The following is a 12862-nucleotide window of genomic DNA, read 5'->3' as shown; positions in this document are numbered from 1 at the left end:
GGCTATAGGATGCTAATGGGTATACATGAAGAAAGAAGCATTAACAGAAAATGAGGGTGACAAGTACAAGGCAAGGCTCGTAGCGAAGGGGTACTCGCAAAGGGAAGGAGTGGATTACAATGAAGTTTTCTCTTCGGTCGTGAAACATACCTCAATCAGGGTGTTACTGGTGATGGTAGGGGAATCCAATTTGGAATTGGCGCAGATTGATGTGAATATGTCATTCCTTTATGGAAACTTGGAGGAAGACATTTACATGAGGCAGCCTGAAGGTTTCAATGAGCTTAGTAAGGAAGACCACATCTGTAGGCTGAAGAATAAGCAATCTCCAAGGTAGTGGTACAAGCAGTTCAATTCCTACATGGTAGAGATTGGGTATAACAAGTGCGAGTATGATTCCTACATATGCTACAGGATACTTGAGGACAGGTCCTACATTTTACTGATGCTTTACTAGATGATATGTTGATTGCTGCAAAGGACAAGAAGGGTATACTCTTGCTTAAGTCTCTGTTAAGCAAAGAGTTTGACATGAAGGATCTAGGCGCTGTGAAGAAGATCCTAGGCATGGAGATAAGCAAAGGCAGAGTTTGGGAAACTGTGGCTTTCTTAGAAGGGTTATGTGTAGAAGGTGCTAGAGAGGTTCTATATGAAAAGTGCTAAGCTTGCTAGCACGCCTCTAGCAAGCCACTTTAAGTTATCAGCCAGATCATGCCCAAGTACAAGAAAGAGATTTCAGAAATGTCATGGGTGTCGTACGCTAGTGCAGTGGTGATGTATGCAATGGTTTGCATAAGGCCGGTTATCTCATAAGCAGTTAGTGTGGTTAATAGGAATATGGCAAATCCAGGATATGAGTATTGGAATGTTGTTAAGTCAATTTTCTGGTATCTCAGGGGCATAGTCGACACTAGAATCATGTTCGGGGGACACGAAGTTTAGGGTGGAGTTGTAGGCTACGTGGATTCGGATTGTGCAGGTGATCTAGACAACAGAAGGTCCACTACGGTATATGTTTTCACATTAGCAGGCAGATTGATATGTTGGGAATCTACGCTATAGTCTATAATAGCACTGTATATAACTATGGCAGAATACATAGTTGCGACTGATGAATGTGAAATGTTGCATATTTACCCACAATTGTGCATTGGTTTTATATGCATATATATGATAAGTTGATCTAATAGCGTGCGTTTTTCTATGCGAGGTGATTTGGAGAGCTAAGATGAAAAAGTTGATTAAAGTAATGATTTAAAGCTCAAAGAATGATCAAGTTAAGGATTGGATACTTGGAAGACAATATTGAATAGCACTACTTTGAATGCTGCTACGAGAATAGGTCGGATTTCTCAGCCTAAGTCATGTGCCAATGTTCTAAGAAAACAAAGTGCTAAAGATGAAGTGAAGTCTGGAAAATCAAATAGTCAAATAATGGAAATAACAGACCATTTGGTCCCACCTGAGGCATGTTCGGTTTGTTTGAAAGTGCCAACAATAGTCCAACAACAAACAGTGATTTTCAAAGTATATTCGGCTCGATCATTTAGTGCAACCAAAGTGATGTTCGGTCCCACCAAAGGTATGTTTAGTTTGACCAAAAGGAGATAGAGAGTTCAGACATGTTTTGGAGAAATTTGGCTGCAGCCGAAGGTATATTCAGTTGGATTCGGTGTGACTTCGGTGCGACCGAAGGTAATCACCAGTGCGACCAAAGCGTAACAAAAGTGCGAAAATTGGAAGTCGGTGCTGAATTTTCCGATTTAAAGGGGTGATCTAAGCCATTCAAAATATGAATTAGGGTTTAAGAGAGAGTAAGAGGTGGTGGAGCATCTATGGAGCCGTTCTTCTTCTTCAATCTTTCGGTTCTAATTTATTTTACATATTTTTGTTTGAGTTTAATTCAACTATGACAATGGTTGGCTAAATCTCTTAGCTAGGGCTAAGAGGTGAAGCTTGTAGTTATTTTTAATGTTCTAGTTTACTTTGATTCAAGTTTTATGGTTTGAATAATGAACAATTCATTAATTTTAGTTTGAATAAAGCTTTAGTTTTAGTTTTACTTTTATCCATTATTGACTCCGAGCACTTTGGATGCTTAGGAAGCCTAAGATTGTTTGCTTATCTATTTTGTAAGGGATTGATCTATAAAATTCATGGATTTATTGTATACTATGGGCCCGGTGGATACTTTGGATTCCCTACGATCAATAACTTGGTGCTTCATGTGGGAACTAAATCAATTGAAGTTCAAATCCATTTTGGTTTGTGAATTTTGAATCAACTGCTCTATTATCCGACTGGATAGGATAAGACTTTGATTTTAGTTGTGTTATCTAATTGAATCAAGTAAATTAGGCATTAAGAATGATCAGAAGTGGATCCTTGGCTCTCTAGTGTTTTGTTTTATTGATTTTCTCTCAACATTACTTAGATTTCCATTATTATTTATTCTAATTCTAATTCCATAGTTAATTCTAGTTTTAGTTTTAGTTATAAAATGTTTTGAGAACGTACCAATATAAGTCCTTGAGAATTCAATCTCGGTCTCACCGAGTTAAAACTACTTCGCAGCTTGCACTTGGGGTTGTCATCCTTCTGGATCGATCAGCGTCAGAGTTGCAAAGGAGGCATTATGGTTGAAAGGTCTACAAGGAGAACTTGGGTTAAAGTAGGAGGCGATTCGGTTGCATTGTGATAGTCATAGTGCTAACCATCTGCCAATGAATCAGGTGTATCACGTGCAAACCAAGCACATCAACGTAAAGTTCCACAAGATACGGGAGCTCATTACTTCTAGAGAGATTCTATTTTAGAATATTCATATGGATGAGAATGTCACAAACATGTTGACAAAGCCGGTGACCACAGATAAGTTCAAGCATTGCTTGGGCTTGATCAATCTCACTAGCCATTAATGAGAATGGGCACCCTTGCACAGGGGTGCAAATGGATCTGTGTTCCAGGTGGAGAATGTAGGGAGTGGCTTACACTTAAGATGGAGGTTGTACGGGAGATCTTCAGGGCGACTTGGCATAATACAAGTTAAGGTGGAGATTGTTGTGTAGAATGCTTTGCATTTTGCCTTTCGGCTGCAGGGGTAGTTCGGTTGACCGAGAAAATCATTGGGCAACCGAACCTCTCTGTGAGGTTCCCGGTCAACCGAGGACTGTTTCATTTGACTGAGAGTCTCTGTTGAAAGCTTGGTCGACCGAAGGTGCGACTGACTGTTTGCGCATTTTTACGTAATTAAAGGTTAAGCCTAATTCTGAATTAGAGCTTGTACCAGATGAATGTTTTCTCTTTAGGGGCAAGGGTTTGCGAGGTAAGAGGGTTTCCAATGTTTATAATAGCTTGGGAAGAGTTTTCCAAGGGTTGTGCATAGCAATGGGAGATCGGGCGATCCTATAATTAAAGAAGGTGAGTGGTGTACTCTAAGGTTTTGATTATAGTTGAGATCTTTGTCGCTTTGTGCCATGGTTTTTTTCCCTCAAGGTATTTCCACGTAAAATGCCATGCCCCAAACTTGAGAACCGGGCTCACTAAATTCCCAGCCGCCGAATTCGGTACTGATAGCCTCCGTAGTACCCTATTCTTGGCTCCTAGCTCTCATACGCCAAGTTCCGATCTTGGGATCTCGAAAGGAGGATTTTCAGGGTGATTTTTATTTTTATTTTATTATTATTATTATTATTATTATTATTATTATTTTTTATGTAAAGGAGCATAATCAGAAGTGTACCAAAGTCACAAAAACATCATCATCACATATTCACTATATAATCTTTAAGTACAGTGTTGGAAATGGAAATACAAAATATAACCAAGAACTCAAAGGATCAGGCTCATGCTCCAGGCTCAATTCTGCTAATATGCCCTAACATCACCTGCAGCGTAAACAAACGCGCTTAAGCCTCATATGAAGCTCAGTAGAGTACGTGTACGTGTGCAATGCATATGATAAGAATACAAATATCAAAGTACGCGGAAAATGATGGAGGGCTAAGCTACTGAGTCCATGAATGCTATTAGCCATACCAAGGCTATGCAATGTAAGGCCTACATAGCCGAGTGTCATATGCTAGAGATGCAACGCAAACATGTCAATCTTCAACCAGTCCACATATCAGAATAGTTTGTAACTAGAAACATCATCGGGTTCTAGTACACTCTGACATTGGCTTCCGCCCATCGTGCGCATGACCAAGTGAGTGGAAAAGACTTCACTATCTGCCCCGTTAGTGGTATGCTAATGCCCACCCGGCTTCCGCCCGTCGTGCGCATGACGAAGTGAGTGGAAATGACTTCATTATCTGCCCCGTTAGTGGTATGCCAATGCCCACCCGGCTTGTTGATAGCAGACCCATTTCACGAGCTGGTCAGACTCAACCTAGCTTACAACCTCCTACCCTGGGGTGGATAAGGTCACACGCCTTTCAACCGACCTCGACATAGTGGAAGACGCGACCTACTGGTATTTGGCACTTGGGCACTCATGTTATCCACTTGGTCTCGACGTTGAAGCATCCTACCGGAACCACAGGATTTAGGGGCTTTCACCCAAGGACATCCAAGCGCCCAAGTGCTAGAATATATTTTCGGTATCCAATCCTGCTAGCCACGGTATGTCTGTGGTGGCCACAACCCTAATGTCGCTAGGGCATAAAGTCAATTGTGACATACAAAGTGCTAAATGCATGAGTCACACGATCCAAGTCATGCACTGAACTTGGGCATATCGCGTGATCATAGGGGCAACCCTATCTCGTATGGGATCCCTTAAGTGGCTCAAGCTGAAGGGCATACGCTATGAACAATCGTCATCCATAACAGGCATATAAATGATGCGTATGGGCAAATAAATAGGCATGATATTTGTTGGGGAAAAATCTATAAGTCCGAAAGTCAGCTTATGGAATGGACCAACTCTACTAAACTGGCCTCAGCCGACGAGGGCCTGAACCTGATAAGGCTTCTAGGCACGAGAACAGGCTGACCTTCAAAGAAGGGTAATGCCAATACAAGAGCACCTACAAAGCCAATAAAGGTTGAAAGACTGACCTAATTCATAGTTCATAGGTTGGCTAAAGGTTGATTACGGATCGACCATAGCTCGGTTACAGATTGATCACAGACCGACCATAGTTCGGTCATAGGTCAGCTATAGATCGGTCACAGGACGGTCACAGACCGGCCATAGCTCGGTCGTAGATCGGCCATAGATCGGTTGAAGATTAGATATAAGACGATCGTAGACCGGCCACAGTTCGGTCATAGATTTGTCCTGATTTAGAACAACTCCCCCAACAAAGTCGAAAGATCTTAATACTCGGGCAATAGGAAGTGCAGAACCTTCCAGGATAGCTCCCGCTTTAGATCCGATCCAAAGTCGAGCTATCATCTGGAGGATCCTTATAAAATCCGAAGATCTCTCTTAAGATCTTAAGAGATAAGATCAGATCCCAATGATCTCGGGAAGATCCCAGACAATATCGAATCTCCAAGACAATTGGAAAGAGCCTCCTTACGGTGGAACTCTTTCTTCCCTATAAATATAGGGATGTATTTCACCGAGGGAGGTACATTCACAAAAACCCTGAAGATCATGTTGATCTCTTTTCTGGAGATCCTTCTTAGACCACGAGCCTGACTTAGGCATCAGAGAGTCCCCTGAACGAATCAAGGCCTCCTTTGTCTCTCACCTTTGCTTGTACAGGTTCAAAGGAAAAACACCATAAAAGGTCTGCTGGAAAACTTCATCAATAGTTTGGCGCCTTCTATGGGAAACGACAACAGTTAAGCCGTTCCAGTTCTACCAGTGAACGTCCGCTATTCAGAAATGGCAAAAGGAAAGAAGAAAGCCCAATCTCCCCCCGTAGCTATCCCGATCGTAACTGTGCCTACCCCCTTCTAGGCCACGAATCCCGTCGAATGTCCTGAGCGGTAGGAAAGTCGCCGTGGCTCCCCACAACGCCAGGCTACTTCGGGTTCAAGCCGACATGGTTAGCAAAAGCACGGCAGAGGTGGTCGACAAGACGCTCTCTTGAGAGAGGTTGGAGACATTAGGGCCGATCTAGGCTATCTAAAGCAGATGATGGAAAACATGCAGCCTTTGCTTACTCGTTAGCCCGATCATCAAAGGGAGGGACAGTCGAGCCACGTTCGACCATGTGCTAATCCTCGTTAGCCCTTAGTTGTACAGGTCCCATCACAACGAAACCACCAATCTGCCCCTGCTGAACCCGTTCCATCTCACGTGTTGGGGACAGCTCCTCTACCTGCCTCCGACCTATGACATGAGATAGATTGGCGGAGGCGCAGTAGAGCCCCAGTCGAGGCCACCGCAAACAGTGAGGAGCCTTGGAGGAACGAGCTACAGAGCCTAATGCGACAAATCACCGACATGAGGCAGACCCCCCGAGGCTATGTGGCTGTTTCGGAAGAGACAATCTCCATTCACTGTCGACATTATGCGGGCACGGCTGCCGGATAGGTTTCGACTGCCTCAAATAACCCCCTACATGGGGAGCACTGACCCGACAGGCATATGGAGTCATTCCTAACATACATGGAGCTCCACAATGCAATTGATGCAGTTATGTGCCGAGCCTTCTCGCTGACCCTGGCTGACGCTGTGTGGCTTTGGTTTAAATAGCTAAAACCGAGATTCATCAGATCGTTTTCCTCAGCGAGGCTTTCGTCACCAACTTTATCGGAGGGAAGAAAAGACTCAAAGCGCCGGCTCACCTGATGAACATAATCCAGAAAGATGGCGAGCTCTTAAAGGACTATATCAAGTGTTTCAACTTGGAAGCACTCGAAGTGCGAAAACACTCGGACGAAACTGCACTGAACACCATCATGACCGGGCTGAGGGACAAACCGTTCCGCTTCTCTTTGGATAAGAATCCTCCTGCTACATTGGCAGAGTTCCTGAACCGATCACAGAAGTACGCTAACGCTGAGGAGTCCCGGATTTTACGAGACGCCGACCAAAACAGAAGTTCCGTGACTAAAGAGCAGGCGAAGAAGGATCCAGACAAGGGCAATACTAGCAAAAAACGAAAAGAGGATCGGTCTCGCGATGATCATAGGTCGAGCAAACGTCTTGACAGCAAGTTCATCGCTTACATCCTGCTGAACAAACCTCAAGAGCAGGTACTGATGGAGATAAAGGATGAACGTTTTGTCCAATGGCTGAACAAGCTACGAGGTAATCCCGACTGAAGAAGTAAGAACAAATACTACCACTTTCATCGAGATCACGGGCACAATACGAGCGATTATTACCACCTCAAACAGGAGATTGAGAGGCTCATCTGGGAAGGCCACCTCGGCCAGCACGTAGATCAAAGGGGAAGCCGAGCCACGGAGACCGAGGAACAACCGATTGACAACCAACCAACCAGAGAAATCCGAACAATCTTTGGAGGCCATAAAGGCGGAGGTGATTCGAACAACACTCGAAAGGCTCATGCGAGGAGCATCAGACACCCAAAAGCGGAGATGATGGTCCTTGCCCGACCCTCAAAAGAAAGAAAACTGGAGAGATACAATGTGACCTTCGCCAATGAAGATGCTCAAGGTGTTCGCCACCCTCACGACAACGCATTGGCAGTCACTGTCATCATAGCTAATCGGAAAGTTTTCCGAATTCTGGTCAACACAGGATCGTCAGCAGATGTACTTTTCCTCCATGCCTTCAATAAGATGGGTGTTGGTCGGGACTCCCTTTGTGCTGTTAAGACTCCCCTGGTCGGATTCTCCGAAGGTAAAGTTATGCCAGAGGGAGCTATTTAGCTTCCACTCACAGCCGGAGACGACCCAAATTAGACCACTGTGATGGTCGACTTCCTTGTGGTCAACCAACCATCTGTCTACAACGCTATCCTTGGTCGGCCGTTGCTGTACCTTCTCCGAGCAATCGTGTCAACCTACCACCTCGCTATGAAGTTCCCGACCGAGGATGGTGTAGGAATCGTCAAGGGCGACCAACAGGAAGTACGGCAATGCTATGCCACAGTTTCGAGGGTTCCTTGTGAAGCAATGACAATTGAGTCTCTGGACCCACGAGAGGAATCTTAAGCACGTGGCCGACCTATGGAGGACCTTGTTCCGATCCTCCTGGATGAATCCGATCCCTCTAAAGCAGTACGGATCGGATCATCCCTGATGCCTCCGATGCGTGACAAGTTGGTAGCCCTCCGACTCTTTGCCGACGTTTTCGCATGGTCCCATGAGGATATGCCGGGCATAGACCCCGCCATCATGACGCATCGATTGAACATCGATCCGTCCTACCGACCGATCCGACAGAAGCGACGCGCTCTCGGCCCAGAAAGGTACGCTATAATTGGAGAAGAGGTCAGCAAGCTCCTCAAGGCCGGCTTCATCGAAGAAATCTACTACCCGGAATGGGTGGCCAACGTCGTACTGGTAAAGAAAGCCAATGGCAAGTGGTGTCTCTGTGTAGACTACACCAACTTGAATAAAGCCTGCCCGAAAGACAACTTTCCTCTTCCCAGGATCGACCAGTTGGTCGACAGCACCGTGGGGCACGAGTTATTTAGTTTTATGGATGCATATTCGGGATACAATCAGATTGTAATGCACCCAATAGATAAATCTAAGACTGCCTTTGTCACAAGCAAAGGTCTTTATTGTTACCGAGTGATGCCTTTCGGTTTAAAGAATGCAGGAGTGACCTACCAAAGGTTGGTTAATAAAATGTTCACTTGACAGATAGGTCAGACCATGGAGGTCTATATTGACGATATGCTCGTCAAGAGAGTAAAAGTAGCAGACCATGTGGCCGACCTAGAGGAGATGTTCCTCATCCTCCGAAAATATCAGATGAAACTAAACCCGAGCAAATGTGCCTTCGGCGTAGGCTCGGGAAAGTTCCTCGGATTTTTGGTCAGCCAGCGAGAGATAGAGGCTAATCCTGAAAAGATAAAGGCCCTTCTCGACATGCAATCTCCAAAAACAAATAAAGACATACAGAGATTAACTGGAAGAGTGGCCGCCCTTAATCGCTTAGTATCTAGAGCCACTGATAAGTGCCTCCCTTTCTTCAAACAGTTGAAGGGAAGACAGATTATTGAATGGACCGAAGATTATGAGGCCGCTTTCCGATAGCTTAAGGAATACTTAGGATCGCATCCGTTACTCTCCAAACCTGAGCTGGGGGAAACACTACTACTATATTTAGCCGTTTTTGATGCAACAGTAAGCTCGGCATTGATAAGGGAATACGATGGAAGACAGTTACTAGTCTATTACGTTAGCAAAGCATTAATTCCGACGGAGAGGAGATATCCGACCTTGGAAAAATTAGCCCTAGCCTTGGTTACATCCTCCCGACGCTTGCAGCCATATTTTCAAGCTCACTCAATCAATGTCCTGACTGATCATCCACTTCGCCAAGTCTTGCAGAAACCCGAAGCTTTCGGCCGGCTAAGTGGGCGATCGAGCTAAGCGAGTTCGATATTTAGTACCAGCCGTGAACAGCAATAAAAGGCCAAGCAATAGCGGACTTCATCGTCGAACTAACAGAGTCGCCTGAGCAAGTGTTGACTGAAGACCGACCCTTGGTTGACCTAAATGGACCCGGGCTTTCCTCTGATTAGCAAATCGCAGAGCCTGCCGCTGCCCAAACACTCCCCGACCCTCCACTCTGTACACTTTATGTTGATGGGTCATCCAACTCCAAGGTAAGCGGGGTCGGGGTGGTCATAGAGACTCCCGACCATACATGCATGCAGTATGCCTTGAGATTTGGATTCCAAGCCTCAAACAATACGGCGGAATACGAAGCCCTGATCGTCGGGCTCAAGTTAGTGGTGAACATGGGGGCTCAGCACCTCCAAGTCTTCAGTGACTCACAGCTGATCGTCAATCAGATAGCCAACGTCTACCAAGCTAAGAAAGATCGCTTGAAAGCCTATCTCCAGCAAGCCAGGAAATTGATCAGGGGCTTCCAGAAGTGTAACTTCACCCTAATTCCACGAGCAGAGAATATTAAGGCCGACATGCTAGCGAAGCTTGTTACAGCAGATGAGGACGAAATCCTGAGGTCCATCCCGATTGAGTTCCTGGCTAAACCGAGTATCCAAGAAGCCGACCCTACTCCCGTTCTTCCGGTTAGCTCGGAACCAACGTGGATGGATCCGATCATCCGGTACCTTGAGAGTGGCAAACTCCCCGAAGATTGAGCAGAAGCGCGACGAATGAAGGTCAAGGCCGCCCGATACACCATGCTTAACAGCATACTTTATATATAAAAAAAAGGTTCTAACTCTTCTATCTAAGATGTGTTCGACCAGAAGAAGCAGAGTACGTCCTAAAGGAGATCCACGAAGGGATTTGCCGGAATCACTCGGGAGGACGCTCCCTGGCACACAGGGTCGTTCGACAGGGATATTATTGGCCAACCATCCAACATGATACCCGAAAGCTCATCCAAAGATGCGATAAATGCTAGAGATTCGCAAACATCCCTTGGCAGCCCCCAGAGGCGCTCACACCAATGGCCGGGCCCTGTCCCTTTGCCCAATGGGGGATCGATATTACTGGTCCTCTCCCTACGGGCAAAGGTCGGACCAAATTCACCGTTGTTGTAGTCGACTACTCCACCAAGTGGGTAGAGGCCGAGCCATTAGCAAAGATTACCGAGCAAAAGTTCACAGATTTCGTCTGGAGAAACATCATATGCAGGTTCAGAATCCCTCAAACTATCGTCTCTGATAATGGGAAGCAATTTGACAATAAGCAATACCAGGGGATATGCATGAACCTCGGAATTTGTAACATCTATTCATTGCCACGACATCCCCAGGCAAATGGGCAAGTAGAGAGACAGTTAACAAGGTCATCAAACATCACCTTCGGACCAAGCTCGAGAAAGCTAAGGGAGCGTGGGCCGAGGAACTTCCCAAGGTTCTGTGGACTTACCGAACTACAACTCGGACTGCTACCGGGGAGACTCCGTTTTCTCTGGCATATGGGGCAAAGGCGGTTACCCCTGTAGAGATCGGACTATCATCGGCTTGGACAAGTTCGTTCGATGAACCGACTAATGACAAGCTCATGTGCCTCGGCCTCGACCTCCTGGAAGAACGAAGGGAGCTGGCTCGGCTTTGAACCATTGTTCGTCAACAGCAAGTGTCTCGGTTCTATAACGCTCGGGTTAAGATCGGAAGATTCCAGGTCGGGGAGTTAGTTCTTTGAAAGGTGTTTCAAAACACCAAAGAAGAGGGAATAGGGGCCCTAGGCCCAAACTGGGGAAGGACCCTACGTGGTATCACATACAAGCTGACTCGGATTGTATTAACTAAAGGACCTCGGTGGCCAGTTGCTCCTGCACCCCTGGAATGCCGAGCATCTGAAGATCTATCATCCATAGGTAGATTGAAATAATACTTGTTCTCTTTTGTATTAGTCAAGAGTAAATAACAAGAATTCATCAGACCTATGCCCGATCAATATCCGATCTACACCTGATCTCTATCCGTGCGAGTTTTGTCGAAGGTCTAATCAAGACTCAGTCGGCAATAACAACCTTAGCTCGCTCTAGACTAATGCTCGGGTAACAGCTCGGCATCAGTTCAACCAATAGCAGAAAAAGTTGAAAAAGTGATTCTACTAGGTCGGCTCAAACACATGAGAGTTGACAAAACAGAAGGAACACTTTTCATTAATAAAACCCAAGAATCTGTTTACATCGGTTTTACATTGACTACAATATCAAGGTTTGTACATCAAAGAACGACTAAAAGCTTAAAGAGGAAGACGACGCTGGATGTGTTTGAAGTGCTTGAGGCTCGGCCTCCTGGTGTGCTTGAAATGCCTGAAGACGAAAAGCTCTGCAAAATTAACTTCAAGACTCGGGTGCCAGTTCGGGTGCAGCGTCGAGAACTCCATCATTGCCCAACTCATCAGTACTCGATTTCGCCTCGTCAAAGGTTGAGAGATCAAGGTCAGGGAAAGAAGCCCTCATGTCCTTCGTACACTCGGCGTAGCCTTGGCCAAAGAGAGTATCTCTCTCATTCATGAACGCCTGGGAGGTTACAAACTGACGGATGGACTCCTCCCGAGTCATAGTGATGACGCCTTTCGTCTCCGCCTTCAGCTTGTCAAGCTTCCCCGTAGGCTCGAGTAGCTCGGCGTGGCACTTATCGTACGCCCGCTTGGCCTCCTCCAGCCGAGCCGTCATCGCAGCTGTCGACGTCTCAACGGCCACCTTCACGTCCTCAAGCTCGGCATCCAACCGATCTGCCCTCTGCTCAGCTCCCTCCGCCCGATTGCGCATCCGAGCGAACTCCGCATGCGACTTCAGTATGCACGGAGCGAACTATAGGAAAGAACAGGGTGATAAGTACAAGCAGACACAAAAACAAACAAATGAAATTCGTTCCAACAAAGTTACCCTGAGCAAGGTGGTCGTCATGTGCGTAAGGGCCACCTCAGTCAGAGCGTTGAATAAACCGACACATTCCTTGTCGGTTGTATGGCGATCGACCCAAGGGAGGATATCCTCCACACTCTGATGAAGTCAGCTCCCTTGCCCCTCTCCGGCCTCCGCTCCCCCATAAGGTCGACCCTTAAGTCCTGAGGCCCCCTGAGCTCCATCATGAGCAGGACTGTCAGGGACGAACGTCCCTGCGGCCCCAGAGGAAGTCTCTACTTCCCGACCCTCTCCATCGTCCACAACGACAACCAGACGAGGTGGAGCGACCTTCCCCTTGGACTTTGAAGAAGTCTTTTGCTTCTTCTTCGGGGCCGCCCCCTCGTCCCGAGGAGGTGTACGAACTTTAGAGGGAGGACAGATATGTGGCCGAGTCTCAGGCATCTCGCATAAAAA

At 46.3% G+C, this 12862-nt stretch overlaps 1 protein-coding gene across 2 annotated transcripts in view; it reads left to right on the top strand.

Annotated features, from left to right (window-relative positions):
• The window catches only part of LOC131243040 (regulator of nonsense transcripts 1 homolog), a 72876-nt gene that overhangs the window by 43931 nt on the left and 16083 nt on the right, over window positions 1-12862 (top strand). The window lies entirely within an intron of this gene.

The sequence above is a fragment of the Magnolia sinica genome, chromosome 4 (assembly GCF_029962835.1).
Source record: "Magnolia sinica isolate HGM2019 chromosome 4, MsV1, whole genome shotgun sequence".
In the NCBI taxonomy this organism is placed as follows: Eukaryota; Viridiplantae; Streptophyta; class Magnoliopsida; order Magnoliales; family Magnoliaceae; genus Magnolia; species Magnolia sinica.
The sequence above is the reverse complement of the archived record's forward strand: the minus strand, read 5'-3'. Positions and strand labels throughout refer to the sequence as shown.